Source organism: Tursiops truncatus, chromosome 18 (assembly GCF_011762595.2).
Source record: "Tursiops truncatus isolate mTurTru1 chromosome 18, mTurTru1.mat.Y, whole genome shotgun sequence".
In the NCBI taxonomy this organism is placed as follows: Eukaryota; Metazoa; Chordata; class Mammalia; order Artiodactyla; family Delphinidae; genus Tursiops; species Tursiops truncatus.
Genome location: NC_047051.1, coordinates 7,203,882 through 7,216,147, shown reverse-complemented (window position 1 = coordinate 7,216,147; position 12,266 = coordinate 7,203,882). Strand labels below are relative to the sequence as shown.

The following is a 12,266-nucleotide window of genomic DNA, read 5'->3' as shown; positions in this document are numbered from 1 at the left end:
TACATTTGTTTATTGCTCATTTTATCTGTTCACGAAACATTTATTGAGCCCTTGTTATATATGTTCCAGGTGTGGTGCCTGACTCTGTGAAGGCAGTAAAGGCCGAGACAAACATGACCCCTGCCCTCGTAGAGATTTGTGATCTAGTTTGCAAAAGGGGCACAAGGTTGACTTGAAAAGAATTCAGGATCAATGTAAAACCAGATGGAAACTGCTTTTGTTTATCTTCACATGAACTACCAATTAATAGAAATACTATTTATTTTACTGAGTCTGAAGATTTGAGACTAAAGAATTTCCTTGCAGGAGGACACCATGTGCCAGGTATTGGATTTACGGGTGATTCAAGTTACAGCAGCCCTGGTCTGTTATTATTGTCTTGGAAGGTATGATACGTTTTGAGAAAATTCAGTATAGGTAAACAAAAATCTATATTAGAAAGTATTATACTTGTATTTCAAAAAGAGTTTCCTTTTTGGAAATATTGGACTTATCAAGGGAATGATCAATACCTTTATTGATGGAATGAACTGTTCATTGTATACTTAGAATATGATTCAGATGATCACAGCTTTTCAGTAACATGTATAATGCATTTAGGAAGACAAAACTACAGTGTACAGTTACAGTAAAAAAGAAGGAAGCACGCTTCTAGGTATGGCCTGTGTCTGATGTTAGGTGAGCCTCAGGCCAGGAGGAAAAGTCCAGAGTTGGTAAGAGAAGTGGCAAAGCAAATAAGAACTGTGAGGTGTAAGTTCATTTCTTTGTTTTATAGCATGGTTGGGCTGGAAGGTCAAGACGGTGCGTGTACGTCTTAGTATCTTAGACAAAAATCTTTTATTGTGTCCTCGTTGATTAATGAAGAGATGTAGGGTAGATATAGGGCAAATTAGAGTGATTTGAAGCTGGTTGAACAATCACTTCCCAAAAGTCTTGGTAACGGATCCATTCCAACTTTGACGGAGGTCTCTATTGACTTGCCACAGGGCTCTATCTTCAGCTGCCCTCTATACAATGCTGTTATAAGTGACATCCTGAAGAAATCTGTTGATGGCAAAGATGGGAGGAATAGCTTATACATTAAGATGCTAGAACCAGGGTCCAAAAATATTTTTAAAAACTGAAACAATGTACCCAGTCTAGTAAGACAGAATTTAAGAGGAAAGTATCCACCACTGGGCACCCAAAAGCCATCCACACAAGTCTAGGATGTTTGGAACCTGACATGTTAAATGGAACCAGAATGAGGCAAATACAAAAATGTGTCTATAAAGACCTTGTTCAGAGTAGGCTCCCACTTGGCACTAGGATGTTTCCTTAAGCGCCATGGTATCAGTAGGTATTAGGACGGGGGGGGGGGGATGAGGGTGAGGGTGGGGAAGAAACTCAGGTGGGGCATGTGGTTTAAGAGTACAGTGTGAAGAAAGGAAGAAAGAAAGAGAAAGGAAGAAAGGAAAAATGGAAGGAAGGAAGGGAGGAAGGAAGAAAGGAAGGAAGGAAGGAAGAAAATAGAGAAAGAAAGGAGGGAGGGAAGAAAAGAAAAAGAAAAACAAGTTGGGATGGAGGGAAGAAAGAAAGAGAAAGAACAAGTATAATGTGCAAAAGAAAACAGCAAACTCAATAAATTGCTTCCTAAAACGCCATCTCAGAGGTCTCAGATTGTATTAATAGGAACATTCTGTCCAGAATAAAGGAGGGGATGGTCCTGCTGTACTGTGCAAGTTAGGCCTCACCTGGAATATTGGAGGCAAGTCTGCGTTACCACCTTTTACAGAGACTTTGGCCAGCCAGAAAAATAGAGAAGGCAGCAACTAGGATGGGAAGGGTCTTGAGATCACATCACATCCCTGCTCTCAACCCTGCAGAGCGAGGCCCTGTCGAGGCCACAGGACTCCTGGCTGCCTCTCAAACCTCACCTCCTACTTACTGTCTCACTTCCCCTTACTGTCTTGCTGACCTCCCTGATATTCCTCAAACATCACACATGTATCATTGCAGGGCCTTCACTCCCTCCCCTCCCCACATTCACATGGCTCATCACCTCAATTCACTCAGGTCTTTGCTCAAATGTCATCTCCTCATTAGGGCTCCCTTGCCTCCCAACTGAGGGGAGAAGCACTCCCCTTTCCCAGTCTCTGAACTTGCTTTTCCTTCAGTGTTTTTATTGCGGAGCACAGGCTCTGGACGCGCAGGCTCAGCGGCCATGGCTCACGGACCCAGCCGCTCCGCGGCACGTGGGATCCTCCCGGACCGGGGCACAAACCCGTGTCCCCTGCATCGGCAGGTGGACTCTCAACCACTGCGCCACCAGGGAAGCCCAATGAGCAATTTTTAGCAGACTCAGTGAGTACAATGAGGCCCTATTGCAAACCTACAAGAGTAAAACCTCTGAGAGCTACTCAGACACTGAAGGAGCTACTCTGTGGACGAGGCTTTTCCCATGTGGCCAGGCTAGAGTGGCGAGTGGGCGCTGAGTAAGGGAGCTTCAGGAATCTCAGGCTCCGGGTAAAGAACTGTTTCCGAGAGTTGGAAAGGGTGGGCCTCTGGGAGCATCCCTGCCACTAGGCGTGTGTCCTCAGGTATGAGGAGGCTACTTGCCAGGGATATTGTTTGGAAGTTGAATTCGCTAATCCTGAAGACTTTTTTTCCATTCCCAAATTTTGTGAGATTGTGGCAGGTCAGCCCACCTCTTTCTCGTTAAAACAATTTTGAATTTAGTCTACTGAAATAGTTTTTCTATGTGAACACATTTTTAGTGTTTTGCATGTGATAATGGGATTCAATTTGTAGAAATGATGCCCATTTTCAGAAACACAGAACAGAATATGTGAGATTTAGAGGAGAAAGACTTTGATTTCATGGGAAATGTGTGTCATTCTCTGAGAGCATCCTAAGAATGATCAGAATGTACCTAATTTTTCTTATTCACGTGTCTGATGTGCTTACCACCCTTATAGATAATTATAAACATTGCTTTCTGAGTATCTTTCTAGATAAGACATGGCATCTCTCCCAAGGAGAATGATTTTAGCACTCAACAGCGGAGAAAGGAAGTGAATTATCCCTTTGTAACTGCTCGGGCACTTTAGGTAGTCAGGCAGCAATTATCCTGGTGTGAGTAAACAAGACTCTGCTTTGCTTTTTCACCAAGGCAGTTTTCTTTTTTATAGCACTAAATGTTGTGTATTAACACAGAGCTCAGAGAACATAGAGGTCTGTGTATTTTTATAAATTAAAACAAACAAAAAAACATAACAGTGCTTGTAGAGGCCTCTGTGTTCCTCACTCGGGGGAAAAAGCACAAAATATCAGTGTGGAGGGATTCCAAGTGCCTCCTAGCTAATCTCTGCAGCACTGCCTTACTCCCACAGTCCTGAAGCAGGCCCAGAGCAGAGAGATACGGCCTGAAAGTGTGTCATGGGAATTTGTGACTGTTTCTCTGGCTACGCGATGAGATTTTTGCTGCCTAGAAACGTCGGAGGTTGGAACCACACAGCTAGTGTTCTGTTAACCTAATATGTAGAAAAGAAAGTCTTTCCTGGAAGTCTGAATTTTTAAAACTTATTTCAAAAGGCGAACAAGAGAGCCCAAACATCATTTCAGCACATTAAAACAACAGCAGCAGAAACTGAGCTATGTGAAAGCTATATAAAGAGTGAACCTTGGCGGTCCAGTGGTTAGGGCTCTGTGTGCTCTCAGTGCAGAGGGCCCGGGGTTCAGTCCCTGGTCTGGGAACTAGGATCCCACAGGCCGCGGGGTGCAGCCAAAAAACAAACAAACAAATCAATTTAAAAATATAAATAAATAAAGAGTGAACCTTCTTTCTCTCCCAGCGTCAGCCAGATTCTAGAGCACGGTTTCATGAGATGGGAAGCGGAGTATGTGGTTGCTGAATACTAGTTCCTGAGGAACTTCCCAGGAAGTGAATTTGAAGGGAAATGAGATCAGTGAAGCCAGAGCAACCCCAGGGTCAGAAACGAGGATGCTCCTGTTACTTGGTCCTGGGATATAGGACGACTGATGTTTCCCTGGGCATCGGCACCAGAGGGTGGCTTTCCTAAGGGACTCTACATCATTGGGGCTGGCCTTTGGGTCTCACCCAGCAGTGTGGGCAGGACCTCTCTCTCCTGGTTCCTCTTGTGCCCTATAGAATAAATCAGTTGAATCCAGACAACTAGCGGACCAGGGTCCCAGCCACACTGCAATTTCTTGTGTATGCTTTACCCGCCTACTGCCTGCACTGGGCTGCGCGCTCCCCAGGACAGGGACACATCTTGTTCACCATTGTATCCCCAGCACCTAGCTCGGCCCAGCTCCGAAGGAACGCAGCCGTCAGTGAAGGTTTTTTGCACGTTACTGTTAAATGAAGTGAAAAGGTCCAAAAAGTTAACGCAAGCCTGCACTAACCCGCTTCGAACGGTGGCACAGACTGCGCGCTTGGGTTTGAGGGAAGGTTTTCTTCCTCCATGTGGTCTTGGGTGTTCAAGTAATGGGCACCAGAAGCCCATCTGGTTACCTGAAAACTCAGTTCTTTGGCGGTCCGGGTAGTGAGGACAGGGTCTGAGTCCTTGCTCACCGTTGAATCTCGGGGTACAGTGCCTGGCACCCGGAGATGACCCACGAACACTTGTTAAAACAATCAAGTGATCGCTACCGGCCCGACTTGTGCCTACTCGGCTGCTGTTATTACAGACTAAATGGACCTCTTTCAAAAGAGGCACGTTAGGAAACGGAATCGCCCTGAAGGGCAAACATGTTGGGGTAGCAGCCCTTTTCCTACCGCTCTCTGGGAAGGTGAGGAGAAACCTGGGACGAAACCTCCCAGGGTCACGGTCCTGCACGGACCGCCGGCCTGGGGTTGCCGAGGTGAGCGGGCGTTCCCGGCCTCGCTCATCACGCCAGAAAAGTCCCAGAACCAGAGCCGGCAGGTTGGGAGGCGAGGAAGGCATTTCCTCCCCCACGTGACAAGGCCACTCCTCCGACTCCTGCCGGATCCGCGCGGCCACCAAGTGTCTCAAAGGTGAGGACTGAAGAACTGCGGCGGCGGCAGTGGGAGGCGCGGCTCGCCGCCCCGCCGCGCTCCCTCCCCCACGCCTCCATTTGGTGAGTTCCTAATAGGCTCCGGAGCCAGGACGGAGACCCCTGCCGGCGGGACGCGGCACTGCGGCTCCCGCCCTTCGCCGAGCAGGCTGCGCCCCGGGAGCCAGCTAGCCGGCGAGCTGGGGAGGGTCCGCGCGGCACGGGACGTTTGTGTCCTTCGCGAGCCAGGTCTTGATTCCACCTCCAAGGGCTCAACGTGATCTCTTCTTTGGACGCCCTCCGAAAGATTTTAAAAGACATCTGTTCCCGTGTAGGGCTGGCCAAATGTCCCCCTCCCTCGGTTCCTGTCGACGTCTCCCGCCACCCAGGCCCCTCGCACCGACTGTTCCCAGAGCTCCCGGGCGGAGAGAACCCGAGAGCCGCCGTCCGCAATCAGCGGGTCCTTGAAAGGCAGGGCAAGGCCTCACTCGGTTTCTTTCAAGTTCACGGAGGCTAGCCAGACGGCTCTCGGGCAAGCAGTTGCCCACGCTCTGCTTCAGGCAGAGCCCTAAACCAGTGCCTGTACCTCTGTGTGTGTGTGTACGTGCGTGTGCCTGCGCGTGTATGGGAGGGTGTGCAAGGTGAAAACGGGATGTACTCGAAATCACAATGAGAGAAGCAAACAAACTGAAGTGAGCACAGAGGAAGAACGACTTACTATGAGCCTGGGACCTAGTTGGAGAGGCAGGACTAACCTTGCGATTGTAATCGCCACTTTCCTTGCCACCGAGTCCTAAGAGAAACAACTCCACGAAGGCTGGAGAAGAAAAAAATCTTGGGGCTGCTGGTCTGGAGCGAATCCCCTCAGAATGAGGGAGATTTGAGTCCTTGCAAGGCAAGGGGATGGATTAGGCCTTCCATGTCGAGAAAACAGTGGCTTAGGGTGGGCTGCTCCTGGCTGGGCTGGGCAGGTGGAATAGTGCGCGCCGCCAATGGTTCCCTGCAGTCCCGGAAGTGCCAAATGAGTCTGGAATTCCTACTTGGGATGGTTAGAACGTGGTTCTCAAAGCGGCACCCCCTCTCCTGGGAACTCGTTAGAAATGCAAATTTGGGGGTCCCACCCTAGACACTGAATTACGGTCTCTGGGGGTAGGCCCCAGCAATCAGTTTTTAACAAGCCCTCTAGGTGATTGTGGTGTTCCCTAAAGTTTGAGAACCCCTGGATTAGGAAATGGAGAATAAAGGAGCCGGCTGGGTGGCAGTCCCGGTGCCAGACAGTGAAAGCCGGGCTTCTTGCCAATAAGTAAGCAGGAATGAGGGTGTAACGCTGACAGGCATAGGCTGGAGGGAAGGGGATCCAGTCTGTGAGGGAGAGAGTGCTGAGTAAATGTTATTTTGGTCCCGTTGATGTGAGGGCAGGACACCCACGTGGAAATTCCTGGAGGCAGCGGGAAGGCAGAGCCTGAAACACAGGTGGGAGAGCAGGGGTGGGCTCACCTGTGTGAAGCCGCAATGGAAGGAGTGGGTCAGCTCACAGAGGAAATAAGTCTAGTGACATATGTTCAGGTAGAACATTCACAGTGTTGTACACGCATCACCACCATCTAGGACACGGGGATGGGGGTGGGACGAAAAGTCCAAAACTTACAGGGAAGAGCTGGTCAGTGAGGAAGAAAGAAAACCCAGTCAGTGCGGTGCCACGGAGGCAGGGAAAGGGAAGAGGTTCAAGAAAGAACCAGTGGGAGGAGAAGGGCTCAGACATGAGCTGGCCTAGGGCGATGTTTTCTGACCCATTAGACGGTTGTGAAGCAATAAGGTTGTGAAACCAGCATTTCAAACAGTAATAGAAAATGTCAGCGTGTATCTTACATAGCAAAGATAGGGTTTCGTGAAACTTCTGTTTGATATGTTTTTTTGGGGGGGGAGTACAACATCATTTCTGTGTCATTCTTGCCAAAAATGTATAACGTTCGGGCAACTTGAAAAAACATCAGAGAAACCAAAATTGAGAGACTTGACAAAAAAACTGATCAATATTCTTCAAAAGCGTCAAGATCATAAAAGTCAAGAGCAGGCTGAGGTGCTGTCACAGATTCAGGGGACTGAGGAGAAATAACTAAATGCAGTTTGGGATCCTGGATAGGATCCCGGAACAGAAAAGGGACATTAGTTGAAAACTGGGGCCTTTAGTTTGGATAACAGTACTGCACTGATATTAATTTCCCGGTTTTGTTATTGGCTGTCTCACATCGGTCCCCAACAAGGGTTCTCCTGGCTGGTGTTGTTTGAGCCAATAAAACAAGACCCAGTTCAGTTCAGATGCTGTGGAAAATTTTATTCTGTGATCGAGGAACGTGGAGGTGGGAGCTTAGGCTCTAGAGGATGTGCTCCCGGGACAGGTCGTGGGCGGGGCTGCTTTATAAGGTCTCCGGCGGCAGGGAGGGGGCGGGGTTATTGCAGGACAGGCGCATGCGCAGCTGTACTGCTCCGGCTCCGGTTCCTATGCTGGGTGCAGCCTCTCTGCACACGGCCCGATTGCGCCATCTTGAATCGCGGTGTCTTATGGGGTGCTTTTGCACACGGCCTGCGGCTGAAGTGTCGGATGGGGCCGTGCTACGCTGGGAGCCGTAATGCGACTCATTGGGTGCGAGGCCTCTGCACGTGGCCCCCTACAGGCAAGTGAAACTACACTAAGCGCAAAAGAAGCGTTTAGACCTTATCACCTAGATGCCATCTTATTTTCCTCAGGGACCCCCGTAGGCTTTGCGAGTGACGGGTTCGACAATTGCAGTATGGGTCTGTAAGATGTTAACACTCGGGGAAGGTGGATGAGGAGCGTTTAGTCTGTACTGTCTGCTATAACAAAATGCCACAGACGGGGTGGCTTATAACAACAGACATTTCTTTCTTACCATTTTGGAGGTTGGAAATGCAAAATCATGGTGCCGACAGAGTCTGTGGTGACAGCCCGCTTCCTGGTTCATAAATGCTGCCTTCTTGCTGTGTCTTAGGGGCGATAGGGAGCTCTCGAGCCTCTTTTATAAGGTACTAATTTCATTCATGAGGGTCCCTCATGACCTAAGCACCTCCCCAAACCTCATCTCGTAATACCATCACATTGGGCAATAGGGTTTCAACATATGAATTTGGGGGTTCCGGGGGACACCTCATTCAGATCACAAAAAGGGATATACGGAAATCTCTGTACTATTTTTGCAACTGTTCCGTGAGTCTAAAGTTAGTTCAAAATAAAAAGTTTTAAAAGTACAAAATGTATTTTTGTAGATGTGAGCAGGGAAGGGGTTCATGATACAAACTCTGATGAGAGAGTCTGAGATCCCCACTGTCTTCTGGGGTGTGGAGGGCATGTGGACCAGGCAGTGAGGGAACGCTCCTGGAGCTGAGGGCCCAGGAGGTCTTTTGGGTGCCTTGGGGGAGGATGAGAAGCTGCAGGGCATGGGTGCGGTCAGAGAGGGGGCTGGGATTATCACAGTGTCTGCAGGCAATTAGATGCAGGCCTCAGTTCTGCAGTGTGACAGAGACTGTAGATTCCAGAAGAGAGAGGAACTCCGACCCGAGGAAGTTTGAGAGCCGGGTGTGAACAGTGGATGCCTGGATGTTGCAGTGCTATCCTGTTATAACCTACAACAATCCTTTGGGGGAGATTACATGCCAGGAAGAGATCCCCTGTTACCCGGGGGAGGGTGCATTTGATAGTCTAGGGTTGTGTATTGTCTTTAATTTTTTGGGGGGGAGTTACTTAATTTTAGGTCCCTGTTTCATAATCGAAGTCCTATTTCATAATTGAAGTTTCCCTGAATCCTAAAAGCAGGTAAGTGCCCGTCTTTCACAAGGAATCCTGTAAGCAATCTGGAGGAATGAAAGGTTCTGGTAATTCAGTAGCTTCTAACCTCCCTTGCTAATGTAGTGAGTTAGAGCAATGTGGTTCTCAGCTGAGGGCAGTTTTGCCCCCCAGGAGACATTTGGCAATGTCTGGAGACATTTTCAGTTGTCACAGCTCTGTGTGTGTGTGTATGTGTGTGTGTTACTGGCATTTAGTGGGTAGAGGCCAGGGGTGCCGCTGAACACCCTACAGTGCACGAGACGCCACTCCACCCCACAACAGAAAATGATCCGGTCTCAAACGTCAATAATGCCAAGGCTGAGAAACGGTGAGTTACGGGAGATGAGGATCTGAGTTCTGTTTATGTTCAGGAAAAGCTGCCCCGGTGCTTTTCACAGAAGAAGGGTATTAGATTTCATTTATTGGCTTGATTTCAAGTGGGTGATTATAACCTGCCTACCTAAAATTTACACTTTAATTTTCAGTGGTTATCTTTCTTCAGTTCCTGCTTAAAAAGGCTCGGCGTGGCTGTATTCTTGACACAGGGCAATATTCTGTGCCTGACTCGGTTACAAGTCAACAGGGGGTGAAACAAGGGGTCTGGGAAGTGATTTGAAACCTTTGGGAGATAAAAAGCACTAAAACAAGAAACTTGGGACGTTATCATTATCAATTGTTAGTAATATCACCGTACTCATTCAGCCACTCTCAGGATTCCCATGGGATTCCTGTGAGCAGTGAGGTCAAAATCAGATTCCTGACCTTCGGTCTAACCAAACACTGCCCAGAATTAATATGTTATGGTTAAAAGCAGGGAGCTCTCCCTCTGCAGGGCCCTGCTGCCTGCTCCCAGCATTTGGGAGAGGCTCTGCATTGGCAACATCCAGCTTCAAAGCAAATCTTCAATCTTCTATTCATACTGGCTGTTCCCATATTTAGAACAGAGCAGCACATACTTGTCTATTGCTTCAAGGCAAGAGCAAATTCTGAAGGTATTAAATAGAGTCTCACTGCAAGCAAACAAGAGAGGCCAGAAAAAAAGGGCAAGGCTTTGCCTCTGCTTTTCCTAACGTTTTAAAGATGATAATAATTCAGGGTGGCAAAACCTAAAATCGGAAGTCAGGCTGTCAACTGTTCGACAAACCAAATGATTACTTTTTTATAAACCACACAGATTAGTTCATGAAACCTGATTTGGCTTTTTTTTTTTTTTTTTTTTAAACAGTACTTCAATGTTAACCAAGCCTAGACGGCTACAGGCAGGTATAAAAGGAGCTGGGTTTTCCTTTGTAAGGTGTCTTTTTCTTCTTGTTCATTGTCCCTAGGATTTCTGTCTTTAGAAATATAGTACCAATCTCATCCTTAGTAATTTGAAGTTTCAGCAAAGAGTGACTTTTGGGATTTTGAATGGTGCTGTGTGTTGCTTCTCTGCTTGACATATCTTTAAGTAGGTTTGGAATGGAGACTTCTGGCATGATTCTTCCTTAAAAGTCCATATTATTTCATAGTACAAGTGTTGCTTTTTATATATGGACAAAATGCCACTGATGTTAATTTGATGTTTGGTAGCTGACTCATCCTCACCCTCTTGCCTAGGCCCTTAAAAACATGGATTTAAAAGTGTTAGCTGAGAGGAGAGGCAGAAATTTTAGCTACAGGGTAAAGTCTGTCTTTGCAGAACAAACTGATGTGTCCCAGACAAAACCTGAGACTCTGACTCCTGGTGGGAATAATCAAACCATAAGAAGTGTTAATATTTATTGGCTATTTAGTATGTGCCAATCTGAGTCCTGAATTTTCCTGTGGAATGACTCATTTAACCCTTGCCACAGTTTTTTTAAGGTAGGTGCTACTTATTGCCTCTATTTTATAGCTGAGGAAACTGAGGCTTAGGGAGGTCAGAAGGACTCCACTAGAATTTTTTTCTTTTTTAAATTAATTAACTTGTTTTTGGCTGCATTGGGTCTTCGTTGCTATGCGTGGGCTTCCTCTAGTTGTGGCGAGCGGGGGCTACTCTTTGTTGCAGTGCACAGGCTTCTCATTGCAGTGGCTTCTCTTGCTGCGCTTGTTGTGGAGCACCGGCTCCAGGCGCGTGGGCTTCAGTAGTTGTGGCCTGCAGGCTCAGTAGTTGTGGCGCATGGGCTTAGCTGCTCCGCAGCATGTGGGATCTTCCCAGACCAGGGCTCGAACCCATGTCCCCCGCCTTGGCAGGCAGATTCTTATCCACTAGAATTTGAAACGAGCCATCTGTCTCTAGAGCCCTTGCCCTTAACTCCCCCCCCAAATGATCTAAAAAACACGAAATATATTGGCAGGTGATAATTATATAGTTTGTGATAATTATATAAATGTTTCATTATCTCTTTTGCTCAGGAGGCATGGTGGTAGCCAGAATCCTGGAAGTTGTCTGTTTACAAAGAGTAGATTTGGACACGGCTGGACACAAGTCCACACACTCCAACACAGTGTGAACAGAGGGCCTCTTGGAGCGAATGTGGTGCCCCAGGAGATCAGCTCAGTTTCTTTTCCTTCTTCCCAAGATGAGTTTAGGTGGTGGGATGTTTTAGCTTTTCTGTTATTTTTCTTTGCCTGAACACGGCGCAGTCGATACCCTTTTGAAGTTTAATTGCGCCTCTGGTGCTGCATTGCATGAAGCATTTTCATCATGGCCGTTTGTGGAAGCTGAGTGCTTGGCAGGAATGACATATTTATCTTGGAGTTGAGACTTGAGAAGCGAGTTCCACCCCTGAACAAGGCCTGAGATATATCACCTCCCCACCTGGGATTCCAACCTCCGGTACATAAGGGAGCCTACAGTAAAATATAAGAGTAAAGGGAACAAGAAACCATTTTCCATTAATTCAGATGAAAGCTGATGAGGTCAAGTACAACCATCTATCATTTCTGTGGGGTTTTAGTGCTAGTATGTGCCCCACAGCCTCCCGATGCACTGCAGGGGGTGCCGAAGAGTGGTTGGCAAGTCACCACTTTCAACGATGTGTATTCAGGCTTAAATATGTCCTTCCTGCATCAGGTTGAAAATGGAACACGTTGATAACATACTGACAATCGTTTGCTTTTAAGACATGTGGCAACTTGCTGGCATGGCCTAGGAGCCCTTTTGAAATTGGTCCCCAGCTCTCCTTTCTAGCTCTAGCACCTGCCACTCCGTCGCCTGCAGCTACACAGATGGCCTGCACCCCTTTACTCCACATGGGGTAAAAGGCAAGTCTTGGCCACATATCAGGATTCCAAGGATTGGTTTCCTACATCTTCTGGGCTTCAACTTTGAGACATAGAAACAAGACTAGGGTGGGCGATGTGGTCCCAGGATGACCTGCTTGGCAGACCATACCCACAAGAATTCAGTGTCATAATTTAAGGTATGTTGACTGAAAAAAAA

General features: G+C 47.5%; 1 long non-coding RNA gene across 1 annotated transcript in view; it reads left to right on the top strand.

Moving 5' to 3' along the window:
• Window positions 1-6,086: 6,086 nt before the first annotated feature.
• Window positions 6,087-12,266, top strand: part of LOC109550247 (uncharacterized) — an 85,619-nt gene continuing 79,439 nt past the window's right edge. The window contains exon 1 of the long non-coding RNA XR_002176690.3: window positions 6,087-7,694. This is a non-coding gene — a long non-coding RNA (uncharacterized lncRNA). The remainder of the gene's footprint in view (window positions 7,695-12,266) is intronic.